The sequence below is a fragment of the Brassica oleracea genome, chromosome C2 (genome assembly GCF_000695525.1).
Source record: "Brassica oleracea var. oleracea cultivar TO1000 chromosome C2, BOL, whole genome shotgun sequence".
NCBI classification, from domain to species: domain Eukaryota; kingdom Viridiplantae; phylum Streptophyta; class Magnoliopsida; order Brassicales; family Brassicaceae; genus Brassica; species Brassica oleracea.
In genome coordinates this window covers 29045843-29054748 of record NC_027749.1, presented here as the reverse complement: position 1 = coordinate 29054748, position 8906 = coordinate 29045843, and the positions used below count along the sequence as shown (strand labels likewise).

Genomic DNA, 8906 nt, shown 5'->3' with positions numbered 1-8906 from the left:
CCCACAACGCACAGCCAAGGTTCCAGGTTATCTCTCTGACTATCACTAAAACAGAACCTCTTACTTCCACTTATACTCCTTTATATCCCTTATCCTCTATTGATATTTGTTCCAACTTTCCACCTCTTTTTCAATCCTATCTTTTATCATATTCCCTTGATAAAGAACCTAAAACTTTCAAAGAGGCCATGGCATCATCTTAGTTTAGGAAAACGATGGCAGATGAGTTGCAAGTAACGGAGGATAATGGACCTTCACAGTTGTTTCCTTACCACCTGGAAAGAACGTTGTGGGATGTAAGTGGATTCACACGATTAAATATCATGCTGATGGTACGGTGGAACATCCAAAGTCACGCCTCGTTGCTAAAGGTTTCACACAGCAAGAAGGAGTTGATTTCACTGACACCTTCTCTCATGTTGCCAAGCTTGATAGTGTTAAACTATTACTTGCTTTAGCTGTGATAAAAGGCTGGTCTCTTTCTCAGATGGACGTATCCAATGCGTTTTTTCATAGTGAGCTAGATGAAGAAATATACATGACTCTTCCTCAAGGATACACTCCAGCTTCAGGTGTTCTTCCTTCTAATCATGTATGGCGCTTGCACAAGTCAATTTATGGACTGAAACAAGCCTCCCGTCAGTGGTACCATTGCTTGTCTGATGTGTTGATACAAGCTGGTTTCTCGCAATCTCCTTCGGATAACACCCTCTTTGTGAAGCAGACTGGTTCAACCTTCACTGCAATCCTCATCTATGTTGATGATATAATGATTGTGAGTAATTGCGATGCAGAAGTTATATCTCTCAAAGCAGCTCTGCATTCGAGCTTCAAGATCAAGGATTTGGGTTAATTGAGATTCTTCTTTGGCCTTGAAATAGCTCGCTCTGCTGCTGGCATCTCCGTATCTCAACGTAAGTATGCATTGAATCTTCTTGAAGATGCATGACTTCTTGCCTGGAAACCAAGTTTAGTGCCAATGGATCCGATTGTCAAGCTTCGTCGTGATTCTGGTACTCTACTTGATGATCCCGGCCCTTATCGTACAATCATTGGTCGTCTGCTTTATCTTACGATCACACGTTCGGATATTACCGATGCAGTGCATTCTCTGAGCCAATTCATGCTAGAACCAATGGATATTCATTTGCAAGCTGCTTATCGAGTGTTGAAGTATATTAAGAACAATCCAGGCTTGGGATTGTTCTACTCTGCAAAGTCTGAAGTGTGCCTCAATGCGTTTGCTGACTCTGATTGGGCTACTTGTCCATACAGTCGACGCTCGATTACATGATATTGTGTTTACCTTGGGAAATCGCTGATTACCTGAAAGTCCAAGAAACAAGAGGTGGTCAGTAGAAGCAGCATTGAGGCTGAATATAGGAGCATGGCACAAGCGACTTGCAAGCCTGGATTCAAAAACTTTTCACATGTCTTCATCTCAAAGTCTCCACTGGTGCAAAGCTGTTTTGTGACAACAAATCAGTGTTGGGGTCAAAAACGGACACGGCGAAGTTAACATCCAAATATCCGTAAATATCGGCATGAACGCTTTTACGAAAAGTAATCTTCATAAAGAAATCTTCGCGAAGACCTTTGCGGTGAAATCTTGCACTAGTCTCGGTTAATTCATCGAAACTAAACACCCATAGCCCTAGAACACGTTCATAGAACGTCAGAAATGGATCCAAACAAGGTCGCCACGTAACGACCAGTCCGCGAACGAGCCGGTCGCTACGCAGCGACAACCAAGCCACTCGGTCGGTCGCTACGTAGCGACCGACCCGCGACCGACCCACGAACGAGTCGGTCGCTACGTAGCGACCGAACTGTCTCGAACGTTGATCAACGGGTACGACCCAAATTCGTGCATTCTCGTCTGTTCCTTAATGCTAGCTCCTATGTACCGCAGCCATATCATTTCTCACTCCCATCGATCGGAGTTATCACTTAAACTTTACGATAAAAATCGCAGAAAGTTTATTTTTATCAATAAAAATCGTAATAAATGTTTCGAGTCGAAAGACGGCCCAAATAAGTCTAAAACCTGATTAGAAACCCACTTACGGTTTTTGAGGAAAATCCCATAGATACTATGGCGGTTTATACTCAGTCCGCAAGAAAAGATAAATGTCAATTTTCCGCAGATAAAGGTTGAGTTTCCGCGGATAATCATGAAGATCGAGAAAAATGGAATATCTCCATTTTCGAGTTATGACGGCTTAAGGGTAGAAGAGGAAAGCTCAAACCGACCTTGGAGGGAGTATATAAGGAGTCCTAGGCGAGATGCATAAAGAGAGGACTTTTCCAAAGCAAACTTAGCACTTAGAGTATTTAGGCAACTTTCCGTTTTTGTTATTTTGAGCTGTGACTCAACTAGGTTTTGCAGTCTTAGGTTGTTAGAACTAGGAATCTCGCCGACAGCTCTCATAGCCGAGGCTTCTACCTTGTTGTAACGCTCATTCGCGAATTCGGAAGAAGACTCCTTTTGCTCTTTTTTACGATTTCCTATTTTTCTCGTCTTTATTTCGTGTTCTGATTGCTAGACGTGTGGTTTAGCAGATATCCGGGACCTCTTGGAAGTTAGGGTTTTCCTAACTTTCCTAATTTAAACGGAAATCTACAGTGTGAATTTCGGTTCCCACAATCAGCTATGTATATTGCTACAAACCCTGTCTTCCATGAGAGGACAAAACATGTGGAGATTGATTGTCATACAGTTAGAGATCAAGTGAAGAATGGATTCTTGAAGCTGGTGCATGTTGAGTGCTAATCAACATGCTGATATACTGACGAAACCGCCACATCTCGGACCTTTCAACTCTATCCTTGGTCGCATGTCATCTTCAAGTCTTTTTACTCCACAAGCATGCTCCATTTCAAAGACGGGGGGGGGGGGGTGTATTATTGTATATAGCCGGTTTATTTTAGCTTAAGCCAATGTATATATATTGAACCCAATGTACATTTTACAGAATTAAGAAATCATATTCACATTAATCAATAGTAGTGTAAGAAAATGGGAGTTTCAAGATCTTTAGAGTATCTAGTATTGGAGACGGTCACAAGGAAGAAACTTGATCTCATGGATGGTTTTATAAGAGAAAAACCTGCTTTAGCTGCACAAACACAAAGGTCATCATCAAAAATGTCTTACAAATCTAAGGAGGAAGAGGAGGAGGAGACAGAAACATAGGAGATCAACGATAGTCGAGAAGATTTAAACTCCATTAAAGCACTACCAGCAACAAATCAAGAAGAGGAAGAAACTGAGACAGATAAAGATTTTCAAGAAGTGGTGACAGAACAAGATCAAGAAGGTGATTCGCTGGATGAAGTGGGTGAAACGGTAGGAACGGTTGCCGGTGATAGCTTGGCGTTAGCGTTGTTTGATGGAGCGGTTGAAACTGAGACTGCGTCTGAACAACCGGGGTGGGAACGGTTTGATGATGATTCGGCGGATTGGGAGACGGCTTTGGTGAAATCGGCTACGAGATTTTCGGGACAAAAGAGTGAGCTTGGAGGAGGATTTGATCCTTTTTTGCTTGATGGAATGTATCAGCACGGTGCGGTTAAATCGTCTACGGCTTATGGAGGTAGTGGAAGTGCGAGTAGCGTTGCATGTGGTTCTGCAGGAAGACCACCGGGTAAGAAAATTAAATAAAAATATTTAAATTCTGTTTTAGGAGATAAAATTAGTTTTTCTTTAAATTGAATTTCACTAAACATTATCCGGTTCCGATTTTAATGTTTGAAGTCGTCTAAAAATCTCTTTTTTTAACTAATGAAAATTTATCAAGAAACTCAATTATAAGAATATTTAAAAATCTAATTATGGTTGAAATATGTAAACTACCAAAAATATTTCAAAATAACAGAAAATATAAAATAGAAAAATCTCTAAACTACTCTAAACCTTAACATATGTAAGAAAGTTAATAGATTTAACTAATTTTAGATATTTTTGTATTATGTTATACATGAATCCAAAAAATACCTATTTTGTTGGTTTTCTATAACGGTTTTGATCAAATTTTAGTATTATGGTTTGGATTCAGTTTGGATCTTGAGTTTGGTTTAAAACGCCTAGACCTAACACTTACAATATATTTTCGGTTAAGTTTGGTTAATTCGAATTATAATCTGTTGTTGTTGCAATATGGTAATGTGGCCTTAATCTTAGCACTACCGGCGCCGACACCAACGGAGACAAAACCGGAAGAATAAGTCTGTGGACCCATTTGCGGCGTCACTAGAGATGGCTCCACCTGAAGGACTTTAGGAACAGATCACTCTACTGGTACGGTTTGGATATGAACTCCGGATGGATTGAAGGGTCGCACGAAGGTTGCGGAAGGCCTCCGATATTCCCGACCCCAATGGTGCTTGATATGACTCACAAGACCACCAAATGAAGGTTCTCTCATCGTTGCTTGATATGACTCACAAGTCCAACGATCTGAGGAAGTGTTTACTTGGATATGACTCACCAAAAAACAAGACAAGTTCTTACAAAGAACAAAGAGTTAACAAAGAGTTTCAACTCATAAAATTCAAGACAAAATCGATTATCATTTCATAAGGAAGAGGTTACATACTTATAGAGTTTTGTAGTCGAAGAAAATAATGAGAATTGTGGGAAAACAAGACATAGAAAAGATAAATTTGACTAGATCTGGTCAAGGCACGGAAAATAGAGAAGACTAGTCAAGATGACCGTACTGTCGAGGTTCATCCGAACTGGCTGTGTCCAATGCGGTAAGGTTAGTACGTCTGCGGGACGATCAGCAAGGGCCGCAGGACGATCAGTAAGGGCCGCGGGACGTTATGATCGGACAAGTTGTGTTCCAGCATAGCCCAAGTCTTCAGAAAGCTTAAGGATCTTTTCCTTAGAGAAATATCCAAAAGAAAAGTCCATCTTTGGATCGAACAAGGAATCTAGATCATCAGAACGGTCGCCGGTGCATGCGGTACGAGCCAAACGGGCCAAAAGAGAGAAGCTGCGGCCTGAATCGGAATTGGCTAGTCCAAAGTTGATTCTGGCTTCACCATCAGTCTTAGCTTCTCGAGTTGGTCGAGGAAGACGAGCTCCGGTACAGTCAGTTTGGTCGTCTGGTTGTGGTTCCAGCTGAAGTTCCATTCCGGACGCACGAGGGTCGATCCGGTACACGGCTCGACCAGTCTGTCCGGTACGGTCGAAAGAGTGAACCTCGGTTGAAATGTTCAGGACGACCTGATCTTCATGCTGATCTGATTCCACAGACTGATCCACGGACAGAGGCACATCATTCCCTCCCTCTTCAAAAGGATTTGTCCACAAATCCGGATCATCTACAAGAAAAGGAGATAGATCAGAAACATTAAAGCTTGAAAAAATGTCATACTTACCTTGCAAATCAAGCTGATAAGCATTGTCATTGATCTTCCTAAGGATATGAAATGGACCATCAACCCTAGGCATGAGTTTAGACTTTCTTTCTTCCTGAAATCGTTCCTTCCTTAGGTGAACCCACACAAGATCACCCTCCTTGAAAACAACCTCCTTTCTTTTCTTGTTGGCAAATCTTTTGTAACCCTCGGTTTTGGTTTCAATATTGGCACGAACTTGCTCATGTAGCTTCTTGATAGTGTCTGCCTTCCTCTTGCCATATGTACTAACTCTTTCAATCAAAGGCAAAGGCAAAAGAACAAGTGGAGATAAGGGATTGAAACCATAAACAACCTCAAATGGTGAGAATTTAGTAGCAGTATGCATAGCATGGTTATAAGCAAACTCAACATGAGGCAATCATTCTTCCCAAAGTCTAAGGTTCTTTCTAACCAATGACCTAAGCAATGCGGATAAAGTTCGATTCACAACTTCAGTTTTTGACCATCGGTTTGTGAATGACAAGTTGTAGAGAACATCAATCTCGTTCTCAACTTAGACCACAAAGTTTTCCAGAAATAGCTAAGGAACTTAGCATCACGATCAAAAACAATGGTCTTAGGCATTCCGTGCAACCTAATAACTTCTCTAAAGAATAATTCAGCTTCTTGTTTGCCTTTCTTGTGTAGACTTTGGTTTTGGCTTTGATGTTGTCATGGACTCTCTCATGCAACTTCTGAATCGTGTCCGCCTTTCTTTTGCCATATGTACTAACTTGGTTTTTGGCTTTAGACTTGGCTATCTTGCAAACCACATAACGACCACAGATCCGCTCTACATCCTTCATCAAGCTCGGCCAAAAGATATGCTCATACACAACCTTGTGTGTTTTCTTGATTCCAAAGTGTCCCATAGGACCTCCTCCATGTGCTTCCCTGAGAAACAACTCCCTCAAAGAACATTGGGGCACACACAAGCAGTTATCAAAAAATAAAAATCCTGAATTCTGATAATACTTCCCATAAGCCGTTTTGGAACACTTTCTGAAAACTTCTTTAAAATCTTGATCAGTTGCATACAAATCCTTGATTAATTCAAAACCGAGCAACTTGGTTTCAAGTGCTGAAAGAAGAACATACCTTCGAGACAAGGCATCAGCCACCACGTTTTCCTTACCTTGTTTGTACTTAATCACATAAGGAAATGTCTCAATGAACTCGACCCAACGCGCATGTCTCTTGTTCAACTTCTGCTGGCCCTTAAGGTGTTTCAAAGACTGATGATATGTGTGGATCACAAACTCCTTTGGCCAAAGATAATGCTGCCTCGTTTGGAGAGCTCTCACCAAAGCATACAACTCCTGGTCATAAGTGGGGTAGTTGAGCGTGGCTCCACCAAGCTTCTCACTGAAGTAAGGAATGGGCTTCTTATCCTGCATCAACAAAGCACCAATACCAACTCCGGAGGCATCACATTCGATTTCAAAAGCTTTAGAGAAATCAGGAAGTACAAGTAGAGGAGCTTGAGTTAACTTCCCTTTGAGAATCTGAAATGCCTCTTCTTGAACTTGTTCCCACTTGAATCCAACGTTCTTCTTGATCACTTCAGTGAGTGGAGCTGCTATGGTACTGAAGTATGGAACAAACCGCCTATAGAAACCGGCTAGACCATGAAAGCTCTTTACCTCGCCCACGGTCGTTGGACTAGGCCAGTCTCGGATGGCTTTGATCTTCTCCTCGTCCACTCTAAGTCCATCAGAACCTACAATAAAACCTAAGAACACCACATGATCTGTTCCAAAAGAGCATTTACCAAGATTTTCAAAGAGTTTTTCTTTCCTAAGAACTTCAAGAACAGATCTTAAATGCATCTTATGATCTTCAAGGTTTTTGCTGTAGATAAGAATGTCATCAAAGTAGACAACAACAAAATGACCAATGAATGATCTCAAGACATGATTCATCAAACGCATGAAAGCGCTAGGTGCATTAGTAAGACCAAATGGCATGACAAGCCACTCATACAGCCCTAGCTTTTTTTTAAATGTAGTTTTCCATTCATCACATTTTTTCATCCTAATCTGGTGATAGTCACTTTTTAAATCAATTTTTGAAAACACACAAGAACCATGCAGCTCATCAAGCATATCATCAAGCCTAGGAATTGGATGCCTATACTTTACCGTTATGTTGTTTATGGCACGACAATCCACACACATCCGCCAAGAACCATCCTTTTTGGTACAAGGAGAACTGGCACGACACAAGGACTGAGGCTCTCCCGGATGTAGCCTTTCTCTAGAAGGTCACCGAGTTGTTTCTGAAGTTCCTTGGTCTCGACCGGATTGGTACAATAGGCTGGTCGGTTTGGTAGAGACCACCTGGAACAAAATCTATCTGATGCTCAATGCCTCATACTGGTGGCAATCCTTTAGGATTCTCATCTGGAAAAACATCAGAAAACTCATGCAAAACATCTAGAAGTTCACTTGGAATCTCCGGTGCAAGGTCAGAAGAAGAAGCCATAAGAGATTCTTTGTACACAAGTAAAAGAAATGGCTTTTCAGAGTAAAGAGATTTCTTGACCTCACTTGAATTGATATAGAAACTAGAGTTTCAATGGGATGATTTAGGTTCGTCCGGTTTAGGCTCTTGGTCTCGGTTCTTCTTAAGTTGGATCTGATCTTGATGAACCTCCAAAGGTTTCAAAGGTACCAGCGTGATCGTCTTTCCTTTATGATCAAAGGAGTGTCGGTTTGTAAAACCATCATGCACAGCGCTCTTACCAAATTGCCATGGCCGGCCTAAGAGAATGTGGCACGCGTCCATGGGAAGAAAACGTTGCAAACGACCTCGTTCTCATGTCGGCCAATGGTAAGGGGGACGGTAACCTGTTCCTTCACATATTGTTTTCTAGCCTCGTTCAGCCATTCCAACCTGAAAGGACAATAGATAGAGAGAGGCCGAGTAGCAAGTCCTAGTTTCCTGAAAAGAGTGTCACTAGCAACAATAGTACAACTCCCACCATCAATAATCAAAGAAAAGACTTTTTCAGAAACTAAGCAACGAGAATAAAAGAGATTCTCCCTTTGTTCTTTTTCAATGGTTTCGGGTTGAACACTCAAAGATCTTCTAGTGACAAGTAGAGGACCATGAGCTTGGTACTCGAAGATGTCCTCCTCATCAAAGATCGGGCCGGAATCAGAATCAAAGGTCGAACCAAAATCATCGACCAGGCGATCATCCGTTTCATCGAAGATAGGCTAGTTGTGGGAACCGAAATTCGCACTGTCGATTTCCGTTTAAATAAGGACACTAGGAAAACCCTAATTTCCCAGAGGTCCCAGATATCTTCTAATACGACACGCCAAGCAATCAGAACACAATAATGACAATGATAAAGTATAAGAAATCGAAAAGAGAGCAAAGTAGATCTTATTCCGAATTCGCGTTTGAGCGTTACAACAAGGTAAGAGCCTGGGCTACGAGAGCTGTCGGCGAGATTCCTAGTTCTGAAACCCTAACACGGCAGTAACCTA

General features: G+C 41.6%; 1 pseudogene; it reads left to right on the top strand.

Moving 5' to 3' along the window:
- The window catches only part of LOC106323939, a 40691-nt pseudogene that overhangs the window by 23441 nt on the left and 8344 nt on the right, over positions 1 to 8906 (top strand).